General features: G+C 41.1%; 1 protein-coding gene across 7 annotated transcripts in view; it reads left to right on the forward strand.

Annotated features, from left to right (window-relative positions):
* Positions 1 to 513: 513 nt before the first annotated feature.
* The window catches only part of Bbx (BBX high mobility group box domain containing), a 246,912-nt gene continuing 219,926 nt past the window's right edge, over positions 514 to 27,499 (forward strand). For 4 of the 7 annotated variants that reach the window (XM_028867474.2, XM_028867477.2, XM_037209718.1 and 1 more), the window contains exons 1-2: positions 514 to 924; positions 4,389 to 4,464. The gene's annotated coding sequence lies outside the window, so the exon portion shown is untranslated. Of the gene's footprint in view, positions 925 to 1,324; positions 1,454 to 2,028; positions 2,092 to 3,469; positions 4,465 to 27,499 lie in introns of those variants that run through there. The other 3 variants (XM_028867475.2, XM_037209717.1, XM_037209716.1) reach the window with 3 other exon arrangements.

A 27,499-nucleotide genomic window follows, 5' to 3' on the forward strand; every position in this document is an offset into this window, starting at 1 on the left:
GCATTCTAGTCTTGATAAACTTATCTTGCACTATTCTGGCCTATGTGATGGCTAACCCATTGAGAAAAGAAATCCAAGCCGATAAAAGCGTTTCTCGGCCACTTGTTAGCAGGCCGGGATGTAAAATCATAGCACAATGCTCGCCTCTTTCATGGGGCACCACAAGGCAGCGATCAAACCCACCCCCCCTCACTTCCATATCCAGTGGAGTTGTAGTTTATTACCATAACCCTCCCAAGTCAAAAGGACACCAGTTTCAAGCCTGGCAAGTTGGTACGGAGAGGGCTTCCCCCGCCCTGACCCTCACTCCGCTGGGCCTCTCTACCTGTCCTCGCCCACTGTCTACAGGTCCCGAACATGAGAAAATAGAAAATGTGATGATCTTTGTGTGTCTCTGCGAAATGTGTGTATGTGTGCGTGTGTTTGGGTGTAACGCGCCTCCTGTTTGGCTGCGCCGTCCGTCCGTCAGGGCGCGGGCCAATGGCAGGCTGCCTTATATAAAATGAGTGTTTTCAGTCTCTCCGGGTTGCATGTACTGTATGTGGAGCAGCGTACAGTGTGGAGCGGAGGCAGCGCGGCTCCGCGAGCTCCTCTCTCCACTTTCCCATAGAGAGCCCCTGACTGGCCGCTGAGGGCGAGCCACACACACACACACACACCACACACCACACACACACACACACACCACACACACACACGAACGCATACACACACTCACGCCCTCGCGCCGCGGCGAGCCCGCGAGGTAGGCGCCCGCCATCCGCAGCCTCCGCGGGCGCTCTCTCCCGCACTTTCTGTTTTCCTACTCACTTGCGAGCCGCCGGGGCTGCAGCCCGAGGAGGACTCGGCGGCGGCGGCGGCAGGAGCGAGCGAGCGAGCGAGCGGCAGCGGCGGCAGCAGCGGCAGCAGCAGCAGCGGCAGCCGGTAGGGTGGACTTGAGGAAGGCGAGGGGAGCCCGCGCGTCCGGAGCCCGGAGGAGCCCGGAGCCGCCACCGGCCGGCGCCTCGCGGGCCACTTTTCTCCCCCCCTCAGCCAAAACTTTGGGTGGCGAGAGGTCGGGCCCGGGGGTCGCGGCGGCTCCCGCGCTGGCTGCCTGGCTGGCTGGGTGGGTGGTGGTGGTGGTGGGGGGAAGCCCGGGCCGGGAGTGGGGTGGGGGGGCGCGCGGCGCTGCCCGGCGAGCGCGAGCTGGGGGCCGGGCTGGGGAGGAGTAGGCCAGCCGGTGCCAGGCTGCGTTTGCAGGCGAGCACCTCTCGGGCGCCCGGGGCAGCGCCGCCCGAGGGGGGCACGGAGCCGGGGCGCGGGGGCTTGAGGCGCCCGAGGAAAACAACAAACGCCCGAGCGAGCGGTCCCTCACGCCGGCCGGCCGGGTGGACGGACGGACGGACGGGACGGGCCGGCAGGGGCTGGCTGGCTCGTGGCCGCCCGGGGAGCCCCAAACTTCAAGGAGGCGAAAGTACGTGGAGGAGCCCCGGGCAGGGCTCGGCGGCCGCGGCGGCGCGGGGAGGGGGGGAGGTGGGGCCTTGGGCCGGTGGGGGAACCCGGGGCAGGGGAGGAAGAAGGTACGGGCTGGGCTGGCTGCCCTCGGTGGGGTCGGGGCTACGTGGTCGTGTGTGTCGGTGACCGGGGAGCAGCAGCCCCTGGTGCTGGCTCGTTCATCGGGAGAGTTAGGATTTGGGGTGTTCCGGGCCCGAGATCGGTGTCCCCCCGCTCACCCTCCCACCCCCAGCCCAAATGCGCGGCGAGTGGAGAAAGTGCCGTTCTAGTGCCAGAGTAGCCTGGAGGAAGAACAGGGGAGAGGGGAAGAGGGCGAAGGAGGCGAGGGAGAGGGAGAGAGAGAGAGGGAGGGGAGGGGGAGAGGGAGGGGAAGAGAGAGAGAGAGAGAGAGAGAGAGAGAGAGAGAGAGAGAGAGAGAGAGAGAGAGAGAGAGAGAGAGAGGAGGGGGAGAGGAGGAGGGAGGCTGTGTCAGGATTTTGCCTGAATGTGGGATTATGTTGTGTCAATAAGTTTAAGGTGGAGAGAGCGAGGCTGGGGGGGTGGTGGCGGTGGAGGGGAGGAGGAAGGCCTTGGCTGTTGGAAAGACTCGTTCGGAAGGTAAGTTGTGGCGTTGCGTGGTCGCGATGACAGAAAACTTGCAGATCCTTTATCCGGGGATGGGGTCGATGCCTCCGGCCAGGGCTCCCCAACCCTCGGGAGCCACGCTCGTGGTGCACTGTTATTTGCTGCGATCCGGGGTCGCGAGTAAATTACAGAAATCAAGACTGGAGGCTGCTTTTCCTCCTCCACCTCGTCTCGCTCGCTCACCCTCAGCAATGTATTAGTATTGTTGTTGTTATTTTTTATTTATTTATTATTATTTTTTTTTCTGGCGGGGGTGGGGGGGAGGATATCGCGTGAAACTTGTAACTGAGAGACCGAACCCGAGTCCTGTAATAATTTACCAGGACCCTGAATCCAGGAATCTGGAACACGTTTGTTGTGTGTGAAATACCCGCGATCATTTCTGCTAAATGAGGAAGGTAAAACGAAACGATGCAAAAAGCTAAGACACAACATGTACGACAGAGGGGAGGGTGGGGGGGGGGAGAGGGAGAGACACAGAGACAAGCTATTTTTTGCTTTCCTTTCTGTAGAGAGGAAAATAAAGCGTGCATTGCCCTTCCTTCCCAGGGTGTAGGGTCTAGTCCATATTTTAACTGTCTGAGGACAAATGAGCCCAGGTGGATCTTGTTGAAAAGTTTCGTGAGGTGGTGGGGTGGGAGGTGAGGGGGGGGGACACGAGGGGGGGGGAGAGGTGGGTGGAGGTGGTGGGGGATGGGGACCGAGCTAGCTCTGCCTCGGCTAATGGTCATTGGCCTGGGGCTTTGAAACCATTGCCTGTCCTCCTAATGACACGTCCAGTTCTCGTCTACCGGCCGTGGACGCCGGGCTGCCGTTCCTGGGGCTGGCTGGCTGGCGGGGACTGGGGTACTTTCCCTGCACGGGGAGGGGCGCTCTCGGCCATCCCTTGGGGGGGGGGCTGCCCACTCGCGGCGTGGGTTCCCCCACGCGCGTCCTCCCTCCCTCTCTCTCTCTCTCTCCTCTCTCTCCTGCGCGCCGCCGCCGCCACCTCTGCTCGCGCGACTTTTGTAGTCAGCCTACGGCCAGGGGGCGCGGGGGGTCCCCGGAGCGGACATCTCCGCGCGGCCACCCCGGCGCCCGGCCCCACGCGCGCGCGCCACGCCGCGCGGTCCAAGCCTGGAATGGCAGCGCGGGGCCGGGCGGCGGCGGCGGCGGCGGCGGCGGCGGTGCCTCCCTGGGGGGCGGCAGAGGCAGCGGCGGCGGGATCTTCGCCGGGGCCCGCGGGAGGAGGAGGAGGAGGAGGAGGAACGGGAGGAGGAGGAACGGGAGAAGGAGGAGGGGAAGGAGGAGGAAGAGGAGGCGAGGGAGGCGGTTTTTTTTTTTTTTTTTTTTTTTTTTTTTTTGGCCCAGACCGCCGCCAGTTCGAGCGGGCACGGGCACGGGGACACCCCACTCGTTGCTCCTGCGTTGTGGAAAGGTGTTGAGCAGACTTTTACGCCCGGAGTGTGGGGTTTGCACTTCATTCTTTTCCTTCCCCCCTCTTCCCCAAAGCAAGATGGACTCTATTGCCTTTCTCTTTCTCCCTCTACCTCTGTCTTGTCAGCCTTTAAGATCGACATTTTGTACTAAGATGCAAACTTGAGGGTGACCAGCAACAAAGCCTGGGTGGGATCCCTCCCTCCCTTTCTCCCTCGGCGTTTCCTAGCTTCCCCCACCCCGACCTCGCCGACCTGGTGGCCTGCGCTGGCTGTCGTGGGCTCTGGAGAATGTGTGTTTCCCCAGGTCGACTCCGATCTCCAGTCTCGGGAGTGTGACCCAGCCAGGCTGTTGGGAGCTGGCTGTGGCCGCCCAGGTCTGCAGGTCTGAGGGCTGTGATACCTGGACCCGCTCACTGCTGCTGCCGTGGCTTCTCAGGCTGGCTGGTTCCTGGGCACAGCGAGGCACGGAGGAGGAGTGCCTATCGATCTTTATGATTTGGTTACTGGTGTATTTGCCCAGGGGGTGGTGATCACTTGTGCAAGTTGATGAATGATCGTGATCTGTGGGGCTTTGCCGTTGAGAACGGATCAACTTTCTGCTTTGTACCGGCAGGGAGTAGGAAGCAGGGTTCTGGGGGAAACCTCGGAAGGCCAGGTGGGCTGCCCCCACCCGCTTTGAATAAGCCAAGATGCTTTCCCTTTCTGCCCTTGCAGCTCTTGCAGGGAGGAGGGTGGAGACAGGCAAGGGGTTGTCGTGGAGCTGGACTCCTGGGTTTTGTGTCCTTCCACGTAGCACTGTACTCTTGTAAAGCCTTCCCATCCTGATGATGTGCCTTTATTTGCTACTTATAGGTCACTCTCATACGACAAAGGCTTTGCTGCAGTTCATCTTCCTTCCTGTGTACCTCCCTCCCATTTACCTTCTTGGGTAAGTATGCACACTCTTGAGAGAGGGAAATGGGTAGCTGTTGGTAGTGACAGAAGGGTCGCTATTAGACGCTTATTGGGGTTGTGATACTCCCCTCCCCAACCCCCACCCCAGGAAGCTTGTCTCATTGAGTTTCTCACAGCCAAACTCGGGAGTTTTAGTCTTTACAGTTTAGCTGTAGGCTATTAACAGTTCAAGACAGTTTAAATGTGTGTTTGTTTATCTGCCAAGTGTCACTTAAGAACTAATTATCAAATAGACATTTTAGTTGGTAATGAAGTTTTACACAGAGTTGAAGGCCTAGTAAATTTGTCAGACAGTAATGTAGAAAGCTTGTAATGTATGAATGAACTTACTAAAATCCCAAGGAAGCACCATAAAGAGGACTTCTCTAATTATGTGATGTGCTCACTTTTCCCCAGATTCTCACCTTCGGTGGTACATGAAAGCATTACTTTTGGGTTGAAGAAGGTTGTATTTAGGTAGTATAGTAAGTTTATTTAATGTATAAGCCTGATATATAACAGTGATTCTAATTTCCATAAAGGTTTAGGTAATTGGAGAAATTAGGAGCAATTTACTAGTCTTGTGCGTGAAACAAGCATATACTCTGAGATTTATTGTTCAGTGCCATTTTCAGATAGACGCCTCCCAACTCTCCAAACTTCTGCAAACTATGTCTGGGGTAGTAAGTGTCTGAAAAGTTTGTGAGAGATCACCCTGCAGTGAGAACAGTATTTGCACAGCATTTAAGAGCAAAACGGTGTCTGGAAACTACAGAAAACTAGTTAGTGACTTCTGCCCATCCACAGTAAAGGTATTTAGAGTTGTTGATGGGTCTAAGAAAACTAGCTGTACTGAATTGTATAAATTTTATAAATTTATGATCATACCGTAGTGAATTTTGAAATTGTGCTTTGTGAATGAAAATGAGTTAGATTCAGTCTTCCATGAAATAAAACTTGAGATTCCTTTTTTGTTTCCTGATCGGCTGGTTATGTATATTAATAAATATGTTAGCGTTAAAAGGGATTAAGTTTGAAGATCGGGCCTTTGTGGTAATCCATAGCCAGTAACAAATATACTTGGACATTCCCGAGGGGTTTAGGTAATCTGTTTGGGGAGGTAGGTAATCTAAATTTTGTGAGTATTTTTAAGTAATATAAATAGTACACTAGTTAAGTATTTCCTTCAATCAGAGATCTCATAATGTCACACGTATAGTGGATCAGCTGGGGTGGTTGTAAGCTGATTATTTTGTAAGGTGAATTTAGTATGTACCACAATATGTAGATTTTAGTATTGCTGATTTTTTTTAAAAAAAAGTATTTCCTTTTCCCTATATGGGAGTAGATTCAGAATACATTACTGTTTTCTAAAGAACATCCTATTTACACACAAAACTACATTGTGTGTGCCGTGGTGAACATTTAATGTTACTTTTCCCTCTGGAAATGTATTTGACCGATTCAGAAACTTAATATGAGAATCAATACCAGAATAAAAGCAATCTGACCAGCTCTTGCATTTCTTTGAGATAGCAAACGACTCCTTCATTAAAACAGTGTTTTAAAGAACTGTCTTTGAAGTCAGTAGAGTTACTGTGACAGTGTAAAACTTGCCATGGGATCTTTAAAAAGTTACCTTGCCAGGAATTACCAGTTGTTTGCACCCACAATGTATTTACTGGATATGAGGCTTTACTTATCAGAGTAAGAATAAAGAGGTTTTTGCTTCTGTACCATCAAGAGTTTGCAAACTTCTTTAATTCTGCATATCTTTATTAAATTCTGAAGCTGAAGCCCTAATTTGCATTTCATATAAGATGCCAGCTATTAAAAGGATGGCTTATCTGTGTTGTTTCATGGTGCTACATCTTTGGAGTTCTGGGGTGGTTTGAGGAAATCTTCCATTATAAACTTAGGTATCTTAAAAGCTTTACAATTTTGAGGCTTAATAAATCCATCTTGATCTTTGTATCTGATTAGAAAAAGTGTTAGAGTTATGAGTTAATGAGGTAGCTTTGTTTTTTTTAATATAGAAGGAACAATGAGCCTGAAAATAATGCGTTGTTTGGCAGCTAAACTAATAAAAACACACTTTCAGTACAATCAAACAATTTCCAATTGTTATTCATTAGCTAGCATACTTGAAGTGTATGTTTTCCGTACTTCATAAAGAGCATAGGTAACAGCAAGGTCCACATCTTCAAGTGAGTCTTGCTGTGAATATCAGTTTTATGTTAGAAATCTTAATTTGTAGTAATGAAGGATTCCTGGCACTACTTTATAAAAAAAAAAAAAAGAAAGAAAAAGAAAAAAACTTTTGGGAAAGTGTCACAACAGATGTGCCTGTTTTTGTTGTACTCTAAGTAATGCCCAAGTTTCTTCCTAGTGTCTTCCTAAAGTGCTGACCATGTTTCCAGTTGTGGTACGAAAATTAATGTAGATGATTGATTTTGAGGTACTGCATCTTCAGCAGTGAGGAATGTCAGGGAGTTAAGTGTTAAACAGGTACTTAGCTCAAGAAAAAGATACTTTTTTTGAACTTGTACTTTGGCGTTCACTCAGTTTTTAACAGCTTACCACTAAGGGCAGCTTTTAAAATTGGCTTGACTGGTATGGTATCTCTCTTGTGCTCTGCATGGGCTGTTTCTGTATTTTTCAGTTATAACTGAGCAAAGTTTGAGTTCGGTTTCACGCAGGATGCATAGCTGATCATTTTAACATTTCAAAGGTTATCATTCCTTGGAATGCCAGGTATATGATCATAAAGCTGTCCGGGTTTACCCAGAAAATCCCCATATGTTAATGGGGATCCTTGTCATTTTTTTCCCTTTCAAAGGAAAAAACTATATGATGATTATTGAAACAAGTGCCAATTAAACAAGAGCACGCTTAGGAAGGCAAGCCAGTAAGGAATTCTATCTAAAAATATAAATGGAAGATGAGAAAATGAGGGAATGGAATACTTAACAGATTAAATTCCTGCAGTGTTTGACTTCTCCCTAAGAATACATAGTTAAATTATACCCATCAGTTCAAGGGTCTAGGTAAGTGAAGTAACTCTACATAGTGAGAAGTTGGATAAAAAACAAAGGGACAGTAATTAAGAGAAGCCTTAAAATACTGCAGAATGTTGGCTATATGAGTAGTTAAGCACAGACCTCAGAAAGACTCCAGGGGTATAACAGAAACTCTCGGAATGGAATAACTAAGATCCTAAAAATGACAGGTTATATTTTTTTGTAAAAGGAATATTGAAATTACTTATTTAAAAGGAGAAAAGAAGATAAAAATAGTTAATACAAACTGGGCAGTGGTGGAGCACGCCTTTAATCGTGAGGCAGAGGCAGGAGGAGCTCTCTGAGTTCAAGGCCAGCCTAGTCTATAAAGTGAGTTCCAAGACAGCCAAGGCTACATAGAGAAACCCTGTCTCAAACAACAACAACAACAACAACAACAAAACAAAGGGGGAAAAAGTTAAAACAGCTGTATTTCTTAAATGTATTTGACTGAGTTATGTGCAGTAGAATCTTACTTCCCAAATAGTACCTGAGAACTAAGCAGGTCTCTTGAGGGTATGGTACCCTCTGATATTTTCTGTCTCTATAGAGTCTTTATAAATTGCATTCGTTCTAAGCTATTTTATTAAACAAAAGCACTGAATATGCTCGCCTGAACTGATTTTTACAACTTACTGTTTGAAAATACCAATCTTGAGTGCATGCTAAAAACGGAGGCACCATTCCTAGATATTCTGATCTGGTGAGGCCCAGAAACTTAGATTTTAACCGGTGCAGAAGGTGGTTTTTAAAGCGGGTGGGAAGTCCTTTGGCAAACTCTGGCATAATAAATAGACTGATGGCTAAAGAGCAGAGTCACCCTCTGAAATTGTTGACTACCGAGGTCTGGTTCAGCTTCCCCAGATTCAGGCTATATTTCATTGTGCTCAGTGCAATCGTGACAGAGCCCTTATCACTGTTAATATCCCTGCATTAGTGTGGAGAGGACAAGGGGCAGAGGCTTTTCACACAAAGAACCTTAGGTTCTACTCTGCTCTCTTTATTGCAGACTAGTTGGGGGACTTGGAGCATGTCACCTCTCAGCTTTAAAACTTCCTTTATTGTACGTGCAGAATGTAATTACTGTACAACAGTATGAGAACTACACAAGATAATAGCATATGTAATGGTTCTTAGCTGTAATCAGCACTCAATATATATTGTGTCTATGTTTTATTGGACAAGTAATTAAGGAAGGAAATAATAATAATAATAATAATAATAATAATAATAGCCAGGAAAAAGAAAAAGCTAAGGCGTGCCATGGTGGTTTTTGGATCTGGGAAAAGGCTAACATCCTTAAAAAGTCAGAGCCTGTTGTTTGGGATATAGCTGTGTGGTGGAGAGCTATGTGTTCAAAGCTCTGGCTTTAGTCCACCCTCCACCTTCTCCCCCCCCCTCCAAAAGACATAGCATAGGACAAGTGGACAAGAAAATGACTCTTCGTATTTCATGGTGGTTAGCTAAGAGCATTGAGCATTTTTTTTTTTTTTGATAACTTTTATGAATGCTGGGATGGCTTAGAATTCAGTGGTTCTCAATTTGTGGGTTGTGACCCTTTTGGAGGTGGCATATCAAATATCCAATTCATAACAGTAGCAAAATTACAGTTATGAAGTAGCAATGAAATAATTTTATGGTTGGGGTCACCACAATATGAGGAACTGTATTAAAGGGTTCACAGTATTAGTAAGTTTGAGAACTTCTGTCTTAAGATCATGTGTTCCTAAACTTCTGTTAAGACACATAACTGATGTTATCATATGGGCATCATGATTTCCCTTAGTGATTTAGTGAGATACCGGTAATATTTTTCAGGGCCTCATACCTAGTTCTCTGCCCTGAGCTATATCCAAGCCACACTGTGGGTTTTTATAGAGGATCTCTGTGTGATAAAAACCATTCCTTTCCTTATCAAGAAGGTTTATCAGAGTATAAATAAGAATGATATAATAAAAATCTTAAGTTTACTCGTGAACACACATGTAAAATTGTTTATAAACTGTGGTACTTTATTCTAACTAATTATTTAGGGCATTCTTCATACGCTGTTGAAATGTGCCCTTTGTCAAGATGAATTCTAGTGTTTAATAAGTTATGTAGCAGAACATAAAAAGGAAGGGTAAGTTAAGAGGATGGATGGGGCATGCATGAACCAAATCCCGGAAAATTTTAGTGTAAAAACCAAGTGCAGGAGAAAACAAGACATGAGCTCTAACTCAAAGAAAGTATAGACGTTAGGGTTCTCAACAGTGTTGTTTTAAGTTTATATATTGCTTTGCACATAGACATTCATTTTCAGATACTCTCCACGATCATTTAATTTATGTGAGTGAATTAAAATAAGTAACTTTTGTATTTCCTAAGTTTTAGGATTAGCATTGCCAGGAACTCCTTCCCACTTTATGAATTCTAATTTGTCACCTTTTAAAATCCCCAATACATTGATAAGCTTTGTGTATCTTGAAAATGCCTTTATACTTTCGTGTATCTTGGATATAGATTCACATTATTGAAAAATTAAAGTTTTTTTTCCCCAAAAATCTTTAGTGTCAACATTCATTTGGCACCAAAACTTAACCCTGACTGTTACAGGGGTTGTTTAAATTATTTTCAAGCCCACTTAGACTGCACATTTAACTTTAGATAAAGCAGTATACGTTTATTGTTTGCTCTCTTGTAATCTAGCTAGGAATTTTATATATGTGCTTTCAGCATTTTACTGTATTAAAACTCACGAAAACCCTAAGAATCTGAATCTTGATTTGTATAGAGAGGTATGGGCTTTAAATAAGAAGAAGTGATCTGTTGAATTAACGTAGTCCATAGAGTGAATTATTGGCTAGTCCCACCTACCTACCTGTTCAACCTCAAAGAACATCTTTTTGCTGACTTTAATCTGTGGTCAGCCATCTGGTCATTTTGACTTTACTGCAAGCTTGTAACTGCTAGGCTATGTCTGTGGAAACCCTGTGGTTCTACGTGTAAGGGTGTAAGGCACAAGTGGGTGTGAACCCGGGGAAGCCAAAGTATTGTCTTTAATGTCTGTACCCCTCAGTTGAACGAAGCGAAGAGCTCCTGGACTAGGAAGGCTTACATGCACAAACTGGTTAGTTCACATTTCAGTGAGTTTCATATTTTCCATTTTGTTGTAGTTTTTGGTTTTATTAAACGAACACAAATCTCTAAAACTTTTCGAACCACTAAGTCATTTCTTAGAATGTGAAAGCCATGCAGGCTACCTTCACAATGTTTTACTGTTACTAGAGGTTTCATGAAACAGCTATTGTCACTTACATGTGTTTCTTCCCATCACAGAAATTTAAAACAACAACAACAACAAAACCGGGCGGTAGTGATGCATGCCTTTAATCCCAGCACTCGGGAGGCTGAGGCAGGCGGATCTCTGAGTTCGAGGCCAGCCTGGTCTACAAAGAGTTCTAGGACAGACAGCCAGGGCTACACAGTGAAACCTGGATTTGAAAACAAAAAACAAAGTCCCCCCAAAAAACAACAAAAACATAGAGTGTTTTCTAAAAGTTCATCCTATTCTTAGATAAGAATATTTTGGGGTTGCTTTATAGAGATTCTGGATTCCTTTTTTATAATTAGGAAATGGTAAGATTATGCCTTTTACTTTTAAATTCTTATAAAACCACCGTGGGCAAATGAAAAGCTTGCCATGAAGATGGTATATGACAGTATATAACATTCTAGGAATAAAGTAACACCTTGTCTGGTTTATCATTATGCTAAAATTTTCAATCAGTTGTCATTGATAGACACTGAAACTGTTATGCTAAAGAACTGTTGTTTTGATAGTGCTTTCATCATTGATATGACTACTTCTTGATGTAGGAAAGCTGAAGATTAAGGACTTGGGGATTTTATTAGTGATGTTGATTATTGTAATAATAAATTCTGAGTTGTCAACTCCCCCCAACTCCTGGCCTTTTCTTTTTTTTAAAGATGAGTTCTTGTTTTATAGTCCAGGCTGGTCTTGAACTCATGATCCTGCTTCCACCTGCCCAAAAGCTGGGATTATGGGCCTGCACGACCATGCCTGGCTTTCTTATTTTTATTGTTTTTGGTGTGTCTTTGAAAACGTACTTAAGTGTAGTTCGCTATTAGTTACAAATGGAGTGTAGTGGTGCCCAAAACAAAATGAGAAAGAAAGAAACCTGTGTGCACCTGTCAGACTTGGACCATCTTCTGAGTTGTAGCAATTTTAAATTCCTATTTTTCTTTCTTCCTTCTCTTTGTCTTTCCCCTGCCTTCCGTTTATCTTCGGCCACTTCCTTCATCTCTGCTTCCCCTTCCTCCTTCTTCCCCTTCCTCCCTCTCCCAATATCCCTCTTAGCCTGTACTCAGTAATATGGCCTGCCAACATTTTAAAATGAGAATATGGAGGTAAATTTAAGTTTTTAAACTTTCATTTGATTTTTAAAAATGTGTCGCTTTCGAGTCCTTTTAGTATTTAGTGCTGCTCGTAGAATAAAATCGTTGGTAAGTGAGTTTGAGAATGTAACTGTTCCTACCTGTGAGTGTCAACTGGGATAGCATTATGAGAAGCTGTTAGCAGGGTTCTGTGAAATGAAGACACCTGTTGTTTTGATGAAGTAGATTGAACTAAATTCCCTGTTCCTCTTATTTTCAAAGGTGATAGGATGACTGTGTGTAGTTTGACTAGTATTCATTGGAAAGCTGCCTGTGTTTTGTAGAACTGATTCCCAAATCGTACTTGACACTGGGAGGAGGAGAGAGCGCTAACTTGGGACTGAGAGGCCCCCTTTTACTAGTTTACTTTCCATAGTAACTTTCGGATGAGAAGTGTCCGTTTTAATGACAAAGAAACCGAGTCTCAGGATAAAGTAATTTGTCTGAGGTCACACAGCTAGTGAGGGATTTTGCCAGGTGTAGACTGCTAGTGTGCACTGCTGTGGTCTCCTGGGGCTTATTCTATATTTACCTGCCATTAGGGCCACATTGTAAGAAGCTAGACATGAAAAGGTTTGGAAAAAATTTCCACAAAGAAGTACCCAGATTTTCTTTCTCTTAAAAGAGAAGTCTTCATTCTGAAATGATGGGTCTCTTTTCATTATCACTTTTAATGTGGATTTATGTGAGAAGGTCTCTGACTTGAGGCCTAATGCTTGAGATCACTGTGAACGGCAAAACCAGCTCCAGACTTAGTTTACAAATCAGTCAGCTTTCTTTTCTGTTGGATTGTCTAGTATGGAAGTTCCCATAGCCATTATTGCTTTTAATATTTATTAATTCCTCTCACTCGTCAGTAGAACTCATTGCTTCTTTTATGAGCAGTTGACTTTTATTGACTGAATAGTCTGTGATGTTTATGTTCTGGAATTTTTTAATACCCAATCAGTGAATATATTTTACCAGAGGAATTGACAGTACAATATAGGGAGGTATTCAATATTAGTGGAAAAATTAGTGAGTGTATTTTAGTTCACAGCATTCATATCTGAGTGCCCATTGATCAAACATGATCAAATGTATAGAGATAGTCAGAAGTTCCAAATTCATCAGTTTTTAAAAGTGGGTTGAGGAGATAATGTGTTTTCCCTTTATTTTACCCAAGAAACCTGTTTCTATTTCTATTGTGGTAAGTAGAATATATTCCATAAAATAAAAGTTTGTATAGGAGAATATTTGTGTTTAAAAATAGAAAGTAACATGGTTTGTTACTAAGATCTATATTCATATGAAATCAGTTTTTTTTTTCTTTAATATTTATCTTTGTGTGTATGAGTGTTTTGCCTGAATGTATGTTTGTGTACCACATGCATTCGTGCAGTACCTGTGGAGGCCAGAAGAGGGTGTCAGATCCCCTAGAACTGGAGTTACAGAAACCGGAGTTACCGCACTGGAGCTGCCAAGTGGGTGCTGGGAACTGCATCTCTCCTGCCGCTCAGCATTCCCTCACCCCCCAGGATTTCTCTGTGCAGCCCCAGCTGTCCTGGATTTCAGAGATCCGCCTACCTCTGAGTGCTGGGATTAAAGTTGAATGCTGGAATTAAAGGTGTATGTCACCACCACACAGCTAGGTTGTATGTGCCAGTTATCTTGTGTTTTTTGTTTTTGAACAGGGGTGTCTTTTTTGTTATTTTGTCTCCCCATCCCCACCCCCCTCCAGTCCCTGGAGCTGAGGACCGAACCCTAGACCTGTGTGCTTTCTAGGCAAGTGCTCTGCCGCTGAGCTAAATCCCTAACCCCTTAAATGTTTTTTAAGTCTGAAAATTAAGCGCTGAGAGTAGTTCAATTATAAAAGATTGTAAGTTTGCTTTCTTAGAATGGGCCTTCTTTCCCTTATTCATGAAACTTGTAAATACCACAGTTTAGTAAAGTAGCATTTGTGGGTAGTCACCTTATTAGAATTTTCTTGCATTGGTTAAATAGTACTGTACCACAGGTGCTGGTCTTTTGTGGATTGTTTCCTCCTCCCACCCCTCACTGCTTTCACACCGTTCTCATTCAAGTAGGTTGTAACTCGAATTACTTTAATGTATGATAATTGACACACTTCTTTCTCCTTGATATCTTAAGTTATACTCAAATAACAATATTTTCCAAATAAAGAAGTTTGATCAAGTGCTGATGAAATTTAACTAGTCAAACTCTTGTCAGTTTAATTCCACATGTCTGGGTCAAGTGCCCACTGTGTGCTGATACTTGATCTAGACTTTGGAGATATAAAAATAAATATAAAATAATTCTTGTCCTCAAAGCAAACATGTAGCCAGAAGATATAACTGTCAGTCATATACATTAATATGTACTAATTGTTCTAATAGTTGGGGTATAAAATAGTACTAAGTAATACCAGTAAAAAACAGGTTAATTCTAGCATAGGTGTTGATCCCTGAAATTTGGATGGGAGACCTTCTTCCTATGACACTTGTTTTTGTCCTAATTGTCATTAATTATAAAACTAATTTGAGCACCAGGATCTGTTTTTAAAAATTAAATTGATAGTTGGTGGTGGCGTATGTCTGTAATCCCAGCATTTGTAAGACAGAGACTCTGGAGAATGGTGGCAAATTCCAGGTCTACATAATGGTTTCCAAGCCAATCAGGGCTAAATAGTAAGACCCTTTCTCAAAAACCAAACCAAACCCCCAAAACAAACCCTCCACATCAGTCTCAATTAAAAAAAAATCAAATTTGTAATGTTAATTTTAAGTTTATTTGAACATCAGTACATCCTTTTGATAGATTTGTAAGACTACTAACTTTTGGTAACACTTAATTCAGAGTTGTATTTCAGTCAAGTTTTTAAAAGTTTGCTTTATAGCTATTGCTGTTAATGTCATTGTCTATAATGATACCATGATTGAACAGTGTTTTTTTTTAATATCCTAGAGAGGATTCCATATGCACCAATGTTAGAAGCACAAATATAGATAGAATAGTACATTTGAATTAGGTGTAAAAGGGCCCAAAGACGTGCCAGTGTAAATACGTACGACAGTCACTAATACTTTTACTTAGCTAAATTATACTAATTAGAAATCCCTTAATAATATTTCTAGTACAAGTATTAGCATGAATCCTATAGAAGCCCAGGAGAGATAATAGTAAGTGTGCCTAGTTCCTTTGTCAAGGAGTTTTCAGGTCTCCCAGGATGTTTTCAACCTGTACTTAGATTTCTAATTTCTTACTTAGGAAGCTGGGGGGAATGGTGGATGCTCCAGTTTGGTACATATTTCCATTTGCTTATAATGAATAGGATCTGATTTTTGTCATCATGACTTTTGTATATTTTCACCTGGTTTCATTTGTGGCCTTCTCTTGGCTGGTGACTTCTGACTGTCAGCCCAGTGTAGAGTAAAACTTTGTTTCTAAAATACCGTACACAGTGTTCTCAGTTGTCAACTCAGGGTGCTTTTGTAACAAATGTATTCAGAAATGGTATCATAAGGAAGAAGCTAATCTGGGAAAATGGTTCTTTATAAAGTCACATCATGGATAATTACTGTAATGTTTTCATCAGAGTAGCAAAGAGGACAGAAACACAGCCATTAATAATCTAAGTCTTTTTTCCATTCTTGTTTTGGAACCATTTGGCTTCATTGTAGAACAAGCATTAAATCTCATTATTTCCCAATCCTCATGGGAATAATGAATGTCTTTACAAGTCTCATATGTAGACACATGTTCTGATCTGATTTGGTGCTGTAAAAGCCTGGGTTTTGTTTTATGTTAATGGTTTTCTACCTATAATCTCTGTGTAAATAATGCAAATTGTACGTTTCCTCTAATTTGAAAGGCCTTGATCACTCTGTTTGTACACAGAGCAATGCCTCTGAGGACACACTCACATGAGTAGTGATGAGCGTATCGTGTAAAACTGTTGTCATGAATCATTTGCTTTCTTTTTAATTTCCTTAAATGTGATCCTCTGTATCATTCCTGTTATATAGACTTCAAAATACAGGAGGTAGCCTTTGAGCCTAATATGCAGATCTTAGGAATTAGGGAAAAAAATGTGTATTTTTCTTCATTAATTAAAAGGTTTTCTAAAAGTTTTGACTCAGTTTGATGATATAATTTCAGGACACCTCATATTTATTTCTAATTGATACTCAGCAGTGGCTACTGGTTTTTACAGACTGAAGTTTTATCGCCAAATCTCAATGTGATTACATTACTGATTAGTGTTCCCTAAAGTATATATTGGGGAACTGCATAAATACAGCATTATTTTGCTACAGTTGTCATAGTACATAATTGCAAATTATACTACAGATAATAATGATTATATTATACACAGGTATAATAACAAAAGCAGTTTAAAAAGATACATCCACCAGTGAAATCAAGTAAAGAACCACAAAATGAACCTACACAGCTGTAGCCAGCCAATTAAAAAGCTTTATTTATTTACTTAATGTGTATATGTTTGTGCTTTTGTGAATATATGTGCACATGTACCGTTCAGGTCCACGTGTCTGCCCACGTGCAGAGACTGGAAGAAGGCGTCTTATATCCTTCTTTCACTCTCTGCCTATTTCTTTGCACCTAGGTGTCTCACTGAGCCTGGGGCTTTCATTTTCTAGGCTAGGCTAGAAGTCAACCAGCCCCTCCCTTGTTTCCACCTCCCTTGGTGCTGGGGTTACAGACATGCAAAGGACTACTGACTTACTGCATTGGATCTATGATCCAAACTGCCCTTCATGATTGCACAGCAGTTGCTCTTAATTGCTGAGCCATTTTTACAACCCCCTCCCCCTTAATTTTTGACAATGATGTAAAAAACAGACATTGAAGAAAAGACAGCCTCTTCAACAACTGGTACTGGGAAGTTTGAATAGCCACATACAGAAGAATAAAATTAGATTTATATTTTTCACCCTGTATAAAATCAATTCAAGATGGATTAAAGACTGAACTTAATACAGAAACTCTGCAACTGCCAGAGGAAAACTAGCAGACACTTAAAGGCAGGGAAGAACTTTGTGAAAAAGGTCTCCAAATAATCCCAATAGTTGACAAATGTACTTGCATGAGGGGAACTTCTACACAGCGAGCAGTCGTAAAGTGGAGAGACAGCAGAGAAAACAATCTTTGCCAGCTATACATCTGACTCTCTAAAGAGCTCCAAAATATAACAACCAAACATATTAACTGTTAAGTGAATTGAACAGTTTTTGACAGAAGAAACAGAAATGGCCGATATGTGTTTGAAAATTATTCAGCATACTTTGTCAGTCATCAGGGAAGTGCACATTAGACTTCATTGAGATTTCGTCTCACCTGAGTCAGAATGGCTATTGTGAAGAAAAGAGAAGACAGCAAATGCTGATGAGGACGTGGGAAGAGGAACCCCTTATACTAATAGAGCTGTAATCTTGTACAGTTATTATGGAAATCAGTATGGAGGTTCCTCAAAAAACTAAGAATGAAGCCACTGTATGGATCTTGCTATCTCACTCTGGGTGGCCCCTGAAGAAATCTGTAAGTCAAAAGAATCCACAGAGATCTATGTTTATTATTTAGTACTGTGCTGTTTACAATAGTCGATGTGGAGTCAGCTTAGACACCAGTTAACAGATGAATGAATAAAGGATGTGGTATGTATGTATACACAGTGGAGGTTTTTTTTTTTTCCTTTCAGGAAAATAGGATTGAAGATCATCAGGTTCAGAGAATTTAGATTCACATGAATGTCATGTTTCTTCTCACACATGACATAAAAGTAGAAGAAGACTATGAGAGGAGCAGCAAACTAAGGGAGGACAGAGGTGTGATGATGATGATGAGGAGGTCATGGGGTGGGAGATGAAATCACACTTTCATGGAGTCTAGATTTATCTACATATGTTTTTATATACACATGAAAGCAACAGGGAGACAATTTGTAGGGAAGAAGGGGCCAGTGAGAGAGAGGATGGAGGAGTAGTGGAGGTGTGAATATGAGCAAGGTACAACAATGCATATGTGTGAAAATGTCATAATGAAACTCATTATTTTTGTGCCAACTGAAATTAATAATGAAGAAGACTAGTAATGTTTGCAGAACAAAAAAGACGGTGGCTGTGGTCTTAGGGTATTTCTAATGTAGTAGTAACACATACCCACTCTAAAATAGAAAGTTAAGGGCTCATGACATCCATGGGTTATAGGGCTGGTGGATATAGGGTGATAAAACATGATTAAAAACAGAAATTAGGGTGGACTTGAGCTTCAACTTTGCTCGTATCATCATCTCTAGCCATCTCCTCAAAATGCTTGTTCTTGTTCAATCTAAATGAGAGAAAATGGACCACTGGAGAACCTCGGTTAATCCTCCTTGGGCCAAACATCTCACCCTAAATGTATGCTCATCCAAGCCTCTGGCCTCCGGGTTTAAAATGATGTTCTTGTCAGTAAAAGAATTTGAGGATGTATCTTTGATGTCTTTATATTTATTTATAAATTGCATGTAACAGGTTATTGTACCACAAAGTAAAAGATTAGAAAGTTACAAAGGTCATTAAAAAATTCTTATGTTTTCCTCTCATTCCAAATAGACTGTCTTGTTTATATTTTGGGGTTCAAGAACCCCACTCTGGAAACTGCTTATCAAAACTGGGCAGTGCCACACCAATTTTAAGTCGTGTGAGGATCAGGGACTCTGCCTTGTTCAGTGTTGTTTCCCTTAACAGATAGAGCCTGGCAGGGTTACCAGAATCCTATTAAATGGATATGCAAATCAGGATGGTTGTAAGGCTAAGAACAGAGTCTAGCTCGTGTATGAGGAAACTAGTAAGAATGGGACTGCTTTCCATTGCTGTTTTTTATGTGCTTAAAAGTGCCTGCCACACAGGGACTTAATAAACATTAGCTTCCAGCATGGGGGTGTGGTGACTAGCTTAGCCTAAGGTATCTGGCAGAGCCCGCAGGTTGATGGGTGAAAAGTTTCAGGACAGTGTATGGAGACAGATTCTGTAGAGGTAGGTGGAACAATCAGGCAGTAGGAGTTAGAGAGCTAGCAAGGCTGTCTCCAGGGAATGGCTTTGGAGACCTCAGGTCTTAAAGGTGAAGTCGAGACCATCTTAGACAGTGAGAGCTTATTTTACTCATCTTTGAACCCTGTGTGGTATGTGTTCTAGGATGTGGTTAGTAGTGTCGATTGGTTTCTGTTGAATTGGATTTTTTTATACTGCGCATTGGGTATAGGAGCTTCTGGCCTATAGGAGTGGATCAGAGGCCTGTAAATGAATGTTGTACTGGCAGCGCTGCCCACACGGGAGTGCTTTGGTGACCTAAACGCCTCTGATCCTATTTCTTCTTCCCCAGTACTAAAACTGGGTATGTCATGTGTCATCCCAACCTTACACTATCACAAGTAGGACTGAATTTATTTGCAAACAGATTTTAGAAGGGTATTTTACATTTTCTCTACTGCTTTGGAATTATTCAGACTTTTTTTTTTAAAGGTGGTAGAAATCTCTAGCTAGATTCTGTTCTCACCTGTACCATCAGCCTAGTTCTGCATACCCACTTAGAGTGTTTTTGAGCGCCCATCATGTGCTGACTTAATGGAACTTCCTACCCTTGGAGTGACAGTTTAAAATTGCCTTTTGCTTTATTGACTGATGCCAGAGTTGGGGAGAACAGGCATTATCTCTCGGAGAAGCTGGCCCATTAGCTTTCTCCTTTAAAAACTAGCCACATGAATGCAGTCCTTTGCCTCTGCCATACCCATCAAGACAGGTACATGTTTATTTAAAGCAGTTTCACATCTGCACATGAAATAAAAACTGCAGAATTCTAATTTGCTTTTCTAATGCCTTGTAGCAAATGTAGGAAGTTCCCTATTTATTGTCTTACAAAGACAGCCTGGTCTGCCCAAGCTATCCACAAATGAATGCAAGTTTAATTTCTTCCCAGAGATCCTCTTGCATCTTTGGGGTGATCTCCAAGTAATAGTTAAGACAGCTTTGTTCTTATCTTGTTAGTCATTAAGTTATTATATCTTTATTGCAAGGCTGTAACTGTTATTACTACTGCATGGTGGTAAAATCTTACTCTTGTAACTTAGAAAAATCTGTATTGTGATTTAATTGACATGGTCTTATTTGTACTTAAGAATTGTCTGTGAGGTAAGCTAGTAGGATATTATTCCCATTTTACAGACAAAGATGAATGCTTAAAATTAGTGGCTTGACCCAGATGACGGAGTTTGTTCTGGCTCCCCTGAGGGCAAAATTTACATACTCGAGCCATTCTTTTAGAAAGCTGCCTCTGTGCAAGGCAGAATTTGTCTTTGTGAGCTAATATTTTTTCCCCTCTTATTTTCACCTTGTTTAGATTACTGTCACCTAGAACACCAGTGGTTTAAGAAAATAAGCTGTAGCTTTTTATGTCATAAGGCCTGCAAAATATCGATGAAATGAATCCTAAATTTCTGATGTGCTTAGGTGTATTCGTACTTTTAAGTAAGTGTTTAAGGTAAGGTGAAAACTGTCCACTGACAACATTTTTTAGAGCGTCTCATGGGAAATAAAAGGACTGTACACTGACAAAAACTGAGCTTTGAGTATGTGTATGTTAGGTTCACCTCATGCTCCCCCTCCCTTCTTTTTCCTCTCTCTCTCTCTCTCTCTCTCTCTCTCTCTCTCTCTCTCTCTCTCTTTCTCTTCCCTTCCTCCCTTCCTTTCCCTCCCTCTCTCTCTCTTTTTTACTTTTCTTCCTTCCTTCCTTTTTTCTTCTTTCTTCTTTTTTTTCTTTTTCTTGAGACAGGGTTTCTCTGTGTAGCCGTAGATGTCCTGAAAGTCAGAGATCTACCTGCCTCTGCCTTCTGAGTGCTGGGATTAAAGCCCCTACCCCTCTTCCTTTTTTTAAAAAAATGAATTCTTGCTATTTTGGCTATTTTGAACAGGTTAGCCTTGAACTTGGGATTCAGATAGCAAGTTACAGATGTGTGCCATATGCTTGGTATTTGTAGTGAGATTCACAGTGTAGTTACAGGGTTATTTTTTTTTCTTGTGAAACATTTCTGAAATTATAATGAAAATTAATTGGAAACTGTGACTTGGTATATAGATATTTGAACTACCTTATTTCGAGAATACATTCACTTCATAATTTGATGTCAACTAGTGCTTTCAAAGAAGTGGAGACAAATGGTAAAATGATTTAGAAAATACACACACACACACACACACACACACACACACACACACACACACGAGTTTGTGACTTTTAGGAAAGGCTTCATAACCAATTAGAGGATCTAGTATAGCTCTGCCAACTGTAAAAAAAGACTTTTCTATATAAAAGTTATTTCACGATCAGTTATTTCACTAATATTTTATTTTTTTTTTTCTTTTTCATTAGTGTTTTGTGTAATGCAGAGGTTGTATTTGTTAGGCTCTGTCTGTAAATCTCTCAAGAGTAAAGAGATGTTATAATTACTGTAGAACAGTAACAGATTGATTACAGTAGAACTTTAGAACCATTTGATTTTTTGGGGGGTGTGTATGGGGTGGTGATATGTGCACAACAAGCACATGAAAACCAGAAGTTGACTGTGGCTGTCTTCCTTCCTCCATGGACTTCCACTGTAGTTTTTGAGACAGGGTCTCACTGATTCTGCTAGACTGGCCTGCCACTCAGCTCAAGGGATGCCAGTGTCTCTGCAAGGACTGTAGAGCAAGCTGCTGTGGTGGTGTGTTTTAACTTTTGAAAAGATAGAGATGCTGGGGTCCTTATGCTTACACTGCAGTTACTTTACTGACTGAACTATCTCTCTAGCCCTGCTTAGAAAAAAAAAATGTTTTAAAAACAGGGTTTCATGTATCCCAGGCTGGCCTCAAACAGTTACTATGTAGTTAAAGATGATCTTGAACTTCTGATCCTCCTCTTTTCATCTTTTAACATCTGGGGTTGTTAGTGCGCCTCACTGTGCCTGGTTTATTAGAGCTCAAGTCCAAGGTTTCCTGCATGCTAGGCAAGCACTCTTCCAGTTGAGCTGCATCTCTAGCCCTACTTCCACTTAATTTCTGTAATTGTTATTTAGTATAATGTGCCTTGGTATGAAGGTGTTAGATCTCCTGGAACTGGAGTTATGGACAGTTGTGAGCTGCCATGTAGGTGCTCGGAATTGAACCCAGGTCCTGTGGAAGAGCAGCCAGTGCTCTTAACCGCTGAGCCATCTCTCCAGCCCGCATACTGTTTATTTTATATAGTATATAATGGTAGACGTGTTAGAACCCAGGAACTTTCTCTCTACCTTTTATTTAAAGGGGCATAGGAAAAGAGATGCCTTCAGATAGTGAGGTAGAATTCCTCCCCAGACTCAGTGGCCTCACTCCTTTCTGTCAACCCCTGTGATGTAGGAATCCTAGAACTGACCTTAACCTCCCCCCACCCCCCAGCTTGCTCATGTTATTCTTGTGGCAGATGGACTTGGCATTCTATCTCAGTTCATCATCACTCCCTCCCTCCGCCTGCCTCTTGTTCTTTCTGCATGACATTTGCACCACTCACTGGACCTGGGTGGACTCCCACTGAATTGTAATGCCTGGGCTTTGAAAGCATGACTTTCCAGTCCAGGATAAAATGGCCTTTCCTTTATTTGTGCTTATGCATGGCCAAGCGGATTGCTCTGTGTAATTGTTCCCCAGTAGCTTGTTTCTAGAATCACTTCAAGATTAAGGTAAGTTTGTGAGCGAACAAGTTAATATTTTATAGAGATGAAATATCTGTGATCAAAAATATAAAAATGAAGTAATTTTAGATTGAAGTACCATGAATCTAAAGAGACTCAATAGAATATTAACTATAAAAAAGATATTGCAGATCTTGGAGTAATATATACCATTATTTGAAGTTTGAAGGAAGTCTCAGATTAAGGAAGTATGATCCAGGCATGAATGGCAGGCCTGGGTCTGAGTATAATACCTCTTGGATTATTTTCTTGCTATGGAAATAGGGTTAGCTTCAAACTAATGTAAAAACATTAGTTGATTGGTGTCCCTATCTTCACACAGGATTATGTGACTTTTTGTTGCTAGTGAGAATGAAGCTAAAGCTATATGGACACATTCTATGTTCTCTTACTTTATATGTTACCTTAAAATCACCTTGATATATTTATTACTCAAAATTACTTTATCATCTTTGTATGCAAGTTCTCATTGAGTTTCTGATATGACCTGAGTTTGGTGACTAACATAATAAAATGAAACATTGCTTCAATGTAGTTCCCTGTGTTTAGAGCAAGAATTTTCAAAACAATTACACATTGTTAAATGGCATGCCGGTTTATCAAATGCCCTAAGTTTATTACAGGCTGATCTTGGGAAAAGCCATCTCAGCCTCAGCAGCTCATCCTAATCTTAAATACAACAGCATTTAGAACTTATTCTAGGACTCTTAGATTCATTCTGTCCATGAAAGTGTAAACCACTCAAAGCTGATTAGGAGACAAGAAGTTTGTAAAACCGTAGCGGAGTTAGTTTTTCAACTGACTTTTACAACATGATGCTTCATGGTGGTTGTGTTAAGAAACTTCTGTCTTCAGACAGTGCCCATCTACCACCTGGCCATGGACTGAAGCCTCTCAGACTCACAAAACAATGAATTAAGATCCAAGGTCATGCTTCAGCCTAGTTTTTTTTCTTTTTTCTTTTTTTTTTTTTTAGGTTTTTTGAGACAGGGTATCTCTGTGTAGTTTTGGTGTCTGTCCTGGATCTTGCTCTGTAGACCAGGCTGGCCTTGAACTCACAGAGATCCTCCTGACTCTGCCTCCTGAGTGCTGGGATTAAAGGCGTGTGCCACCAGGTCCGCCTGGCCAAGCCTCGTATTTTTACAGCTGTCTTTTGTCAGAAAATACCTTCTGTTTTACAGTTCAGGGAGGAAGTCTGCTGTGCCTCATCAGAGTCTACTCCTGGGAATTTGCTTGGCAAGTGGACATTATTCAGCCTTGATCTTCCAAAGAATAAGAACTAGGTAGTCCAGATAGGCACCCTGTTCTATTCTTTTGTGTAAATTTTAGAAAAAAAAAAGCCATCCTTTTCTTGAGGTGCTTTTTTTCCCAAATGCTGGAAAATTGTCAAAATAGATCGATTTTCTTAGAACAAGACACTTTATTGCCTTCTGTCAGGAAATCACCTTATAAATGTACAAAGCCTTTGTCTCTGATGTAAATGGCGCCTTGTTGAGTTATACACTGTATGACTTACAGAGATGTGTGCAGAGACTCTGCCGGTAGTTATAGACCAGGAAATCATGCCTTTAAACACAGACATTAAAACATAAACTCTATTCAGTCGGTAAAGGTAGATCTGAAACATAAAATGCTTATTATTTATGGAACTCATATAACAATTACAAATACAGGACAAAACACTAAGTAGTGGAGACATTACTTCTGCAGTGCAGTCATGACAAAGACTCTATGTTCTATCACACGCCGCTTGGCTTAAACAATTTTATGTATTTTTTAAAGTTAGTCTTTTTTAAAGTTTGATTAAAGAAGAAAAAATATCTGACATTTATAAAGGGATTTTCCTTTAGTAGATGGGTGCTGTGATAGAATGCAAAATGACTTTAAGCATTTACTTCTTCTATACATCATTAAAAGCTAATAGTCACATCATATAAGTGCAACTTGATGAGATATTTAACATACCAAAAATTGGCAACCTCTGAAGAGGGAAGTGTTCTCTATGAGGATTTGAGTTAAGAGAATGAAAGGGGAAAATGAGCCTTTTATGCATCTTAAGTGGCAGCTAAATGGAAATAAAAGCTTTTATTTTTTGTGGGACAAGGGTGATAACAGATTAGTGGAAGAAGAAAGTTTGAGTATTGGACATCAGTCTCTAGGGTGGGCTTTCAGAGGGCTGAGGACTGTATAGCTTTAATCCCTTGCATATTTATAAAGATAATAAAGTAGCATCTACATTTGTGCTAGTCCCTAAAATGATTTTTTTTTTTAAACAAGGGTGATGATTACATCCTTACTCTTTAAAGAATGGCAATTGGGTTATTTATCAGGAAAACCATTACTATGTGGTGTGTGTGTGGGGTGGGGAACGGGGGTGAAGTTAGCTTTTGTTCTCTTGCTCCAGCTCTCTCAAGTCTGGGTCCTGCTCCCTAGGTAGTGATGATGTGTTAAGTGGTTAAAACCACAATTTTTCCGAGGGCTTTCATTCACCTTAGTGATGTCCGTGGCTGTAAAACACAGGGCTCCAAACAGATTTTGCAATGGTGTTTTCTTACCAATCCTCACAGTTTGGTAGAAAGGGCAGTGAGACAACCCTGATTTGTAGGAAAAAGTCAGCTTGGATAAGGTAGCTCAAAGGTGCTAATTGTTTCCAGCAGGAAAATTACACATAGAAGCTCAAGGTAATCCTGGACCCTTGGCTTTTATTTAGATCCTGTGAGCTTGTGATCAGTCTTTCTACAAAACTGTAACACCTAACCTGCCTTTCCTAAGCTCTCAGTAGACTGATGGGTGATATTGTAATTGGCACACTGCTTTGCATCCATGTTTTCATTTTTTGACTCCAGATTTCACAATAATGTTACTCGTTTCCCAATTATTTGTCGTTAATTTCTTATTTTATTTTACCATTGTTATAAGTTTAGGAAACGTTACTGTGGTTAACTTAAGGATCATTATTTTTAGAGCCAGTTGTCAAAACAGGGTAATGATTTGTTTATTTTGGCCAACATAAAATTCAGATTTTTTTGTTAGCTTCTAGGGTAGACAAGGTCACATGATTAAGCAAGTCATTATTATGATGTTTTAGTGATGTCTTTATAGGGATCTTATTTTATATGAAGTAATTTCTGCAAAAAAAATTGTATTAGAAACTCATGGAATTTTTTTATTTTTTAAAGACGAGCAGCACTGGCAAATCTAGAACTCACTATGTAGGTTAGGGTGGCCTGGAACTCACAAAGATCCACATGCCTCTACCTCTTGAGGACTGGGATTAAAGATGTATACCATCACACTAGGCTAGAAATCTGAGTTTTTGCTTTCATTTTAGTTTATGGAAAAACTTGGGACTATTGAGTTAAATAACTAAACCTTATATTTGCATACAAACCTGTAGTAACTATATGTTAATCTAAAAAAATGCAAAATAAGGTCGTGTTAACTTAAGGTATATAATCATAATATTTGGGGCCTAGTGAACTATCTTATTTAAATATAAGATGTTATGGTTATTTTATATAAAAGTGATGCATGGTTTGTTTTTCTCCAACTACTGCTTATTTTTAGAAAGAAAAATAGTTGTATTGATTTGCTGAGTAATTTCTTACCCGACCAGTTTCTGCTACGGTCTTGTAACATAACTGCTCTGCCAGTTCACTTATTCTGGCTTGTGAGTAATGAGTATTTTAGGTAAACTTTATAATGTTCACAGTGAAAGATTAATCAATGCATGCTGCTTTGCTTTAAAAATGTTTTAGCTATTTAATTAGAAATTACTAAGTTGTTTTATATTATGAAATAATGCTAGAAAACTTTTTGTGAAAGTTTATATGAATAGTTAGTTCTCTTTGAATCTTAGACACAGGGTGATGGTGCTACAGAACTGTAAGGATAAATTGGAAAGAATTTATGATGTCTCTTTAAACAATGTCTTTAGTAAACTAGTGGTATTGGTGACTATTCACAACATACCTGCTCAGTTAATCTTACTGAGCATCATGTCATCTTAGTTTTGCATGTGATGACTGTTCCTTGCTTGACATAATAGTACCTGGTTGAGTACCTATTATGTAAATGAGCTTTTTATGGCTGGATGACGTATAAAGAATTTAGAATTTTTATGATCACATAATTTTGAGGTCTGATCAGTTTTAGATTTCTGTGACATGTATTCCAGTTGATTTACTTTTAGCTTGGTATTTGTCTTAACTTTGAAGAAATGAATAAAATATGACATTAATAATTACGATCTATTTGTATACAAGTTACTCTTCTAAATTTTCAGTCTATTAAAAGTCATAATAATAGACATAATTTACCTGAATCCCCCAACTTGTCTTCTCTTATGTGTTTTTTAAAATCTTTTTTTCTATTCTTTCACACATTTTGAGGCAGGGTTCTGACAGGGTGAGTCCCTTGCCAGGAATCACATAAGAGAGGCCACTATCTAAGTCCAAAGCCACTTCCTTTTCTGCTGCCCTCAAATGCCTGGGGTTTTTCAGTTTCTGGATAGTTGCTTGTTTTCTCGTTTACTTAGCTCCATTTTCAATATCTCAGATAGAGCTCTGGTCCCAGGTACATTCTTAGAAATTAAGTTAGTCTTTTACATATTCACCTGGGAGGTAGCATGCTTTAGAAGTATGATCATGTGTCATATCAGATCACTCATTGGAATGTCATGCGTGACACTCTTAGCTATGTGTATGTGGGTAAGGTGCATAACCTCCATATTCTGTTTTCTTCATCTATAAACAAAGACAATATTAGTTACCCTCTGGAACAATTTTCAAAAT

Source organism: Peromyscus leucopus, chromosome 12 (assembly GCF_004664715.2).
Source record: "Peromyscus leucopus breed LL Stock chromosome 12, UCI_PerLeu_2.1, whole genome shotgun sequence".
Classification (NCBI taxonomy): Eukaryota; Metazoa; Chordata; class Mammalia; order Rodentia; family Cricetidae; genus Peromyscus; species Peromyscus leucopus.